Consider the following 3,025-nt stretch of genomic DNA (forward strand, 5'->3'; position numbering starts at 1 on the left):
CAGCCTTCGCGCTTAAAGAACTCTTAATTACTGTTTATTCATTCATCATTATTATTTTATTTTGTTACTTTCGGTTACATTGCGAAAGGTTTTTTTTTACTAGGTCTTAATTTTAGATCATAGCCTAATTTTAAATTTCTCGTTCAACTTTGTTAAAAGAAGTTTTATAATAGCCGCTGAAATTAGCGTTTTTGCGATTTCATCGTTTTTCATTAAAGGTTTAATATACAATACTTCCATACTTACGTCATTTTAAACATGCTTCATCACTCGAAATAAGATTGAAATAGATAAAACTAGAAAACAGAAAAAAGTGGAATTTTGTAAGGAATATTAATGAAGTCATTATTCCCTGTTTGTTATCCCTGTTAATGGCTATTGTTAGAAATTTGGAGCGTGTTGAACTATATTATCGGAAAAATTAACTGCAATCTTAATAGTGGGCTAAATATGTTGTTGTACTTCTTAATCTTTTACTCTGTACTATGGTTAAGCTTAAACGAAAATATGGTTCAGTTGAATGCCTTATAATGGTTTCTACTAGAAATTTGAATAAAACCAGAAATTTGAAAACAGAAAAAAATGCGGAATTTAGTAAGGAATATTAATGAAGTCATTATTCCCTGTTTGTTATCAATGTTAATGGTTATTGTTAGAAATTAGGAGCGTGTTGAACTATATTATCGGGAAAATTAACTGCAATCTTAAGAGTGGGCTAAATATGCTATTGTACTTCTTAATCTTTTACTCTATACTATGGTTAAGCTTAAACGAAAATATGGTTCAGTTGAATGCCTTATAATGGTTTCTAAATGTTAGAGTCGTATTATGGTTCAAGGTACCGATATCACGGTCCAATGCTGTACCGATGCTTCTGAGAAAGTTGGAATGCACAGTTAAAAATTGTGAACCGGCGTTGACTCACAATATCGTGCAAGTTTACAAACATATTAAACTTGATTTCAAAATATTATGCACTTGAATGGAAACATGATACAGTTTAATACTTTATATGGTTTTTATATTATGGTTTTAGGAAATTTGCACCTCATTAAGGTTCAATCTATTTACTAAGGTTGCAATATTAATTAATAAATTAATTAATAATTTAGTTAATAACACTTCTTTTTATATCTAAAAAAGAGGATTACTTATTTTTTAGCACGCGTGTTCAAGTCAATGATAATCATTATTTCCATTCGGACCGATATAAATTGTATTTATTTATCGAAAGAATTAAGTCTGGCTAGCAATTGTGGTCAAGGCCTATTTGACTTTCCACCAAAACTATTGCTGCGGGCAAAAAGCACGAGGAGTATAATAAAAATAATAGTTTACTTTAAGGTATATTCATTTAGAAGAAACATTGTCTGCGATTCTAATGACAGTTCTCAACCATTTGAAGCTAAAATTACTAACAATGTCCTTTCAAATCGGTGAAGGCCGAATGTATGTTTCGTAGGATAATGAAATTCAGATTAAGTGCATGGAATCTTCTAGGAAGTGAAAACTATTATAATATCATTAATGAAAATTGCAATGTCTAAATATATTCACATTTATTGAAATGAGGGGAATTTTTTCAAGGTAACAAGCAAGGATAAAGATATACAGAAAACTACACAAATTTTTCTGTATGTATATATATATATATATATATATTCACTTAAATACAAACGTTTATATATCAAGTTAATGGTAATTTAATGTAAAATCTAATAATAAATGCAGTATTACAATATCTGTATTACAAAAAAAGTTATGCAACTAATAGTAAGATCTATTCTAGATTTGCATTTTTTTGAAGTGATACTTGCACAATCAATACTTAGTAGGATAACCCTTATTTTTAAGACAGCTTCAGTAATATTTCGCAGGTTCTTTTTCAGATTTTTCAATGTGAAATGATTTCACCATAAACCTTTCTTGGCATAAACGATTTTATTTAGATGCATACTTATGCCACGGAACAAACATGAAGTATATAGAAAATAATAGTAATTAATCACATAATCAATGAAACTTCGCGCTCCATCATAGAACATTCCAGTCTTCTCACACCAAGCTAGAGAACNCTTGCAAAAAATAGATCAATCTTTTTCATATTTAAGTCTTTTTGCGGACTCCTAACCGAAAAAAAAATCGTCGATGAAGTTTCATTTTTTAAAACAAATTTACGATGACGAAATCTGTTATGCACATAGTATTTTTGATCTTCGGCACATTACTTACAATATTATGTAGACTTACTGTTGCTGACATTTGCCGATGGCTTTGTGGGGAGTGTGTTGTGGAGAGATCGGAATGTGCAGAAAGTTGCAAAATTTATTGCTGGAACGGATAGTAAGTTACTTTTATATTCCAAAATAACTTCATTTTTCTCATTTTATATTGTAAGATCCCCTTTTTTTACTCATCAACAACCAGGAATGCTTTGTAATCACAAATGTAATTATTGACGTCAAGCAGATCTTCACATAAAAATTTAAAAATTATTAAATTAGGAGATCCAAATTTTTTTTTTGCATTAACGTTAATTAGGTTCTCTAGATTTATTTCCAGAATAAAGTTTAAAACTTATTTCGTTCAGTCGCCATATCAGTTTTAACCACGTATTTTAAATTTGTATTTTGTTTCTTTTTATTATAAAAACTAGTAAATATTTAGAAATTATTAAGAATTGTTTCAGAAATGAAGCGAAAAGTTAACTCTTAATATCGGTTTGCAATATCTTGAATAATTATTGCGTTTTCCTCATTTTCATTGCATGATAAATGAATGATACTGGTAAATATAGTTATAGAGTCAACGGTTTACAGATAAAAGTTACAGCACCTTTTAATTTTTAAATTGAAAAAAGAATGCAAATTTCTGAACATAAATTATTAGAACGTGGCGCATGTATAATAAACTATATCAATGGAAGTATTCTCTATAAAATAAAATTAGAAGCAAAAATAAGTAAATAAAAATTAAATTCATCAAAAAAAATATTTCGTGTCTCAATGCTTACTATGCTCAATGA

Source organism: Parasteatoda tepidariorum, chromosome 1 (genome assembly GCF_043381705.1).
Source record: "Parasteatoda tepidariorum isolate YZ-2023 chromosome 1, CAS_Ptep_4.0, whole genome shotgun sequence".
In the NCBI taxonomy this organism is placed as follows: domain Eukaryota; kingdom Metazoa; phylum Arthropoda; class Arachnida; order Araneae; family Theridiidae; genus Parasteatoda; species Parasteatoda tepidariorum.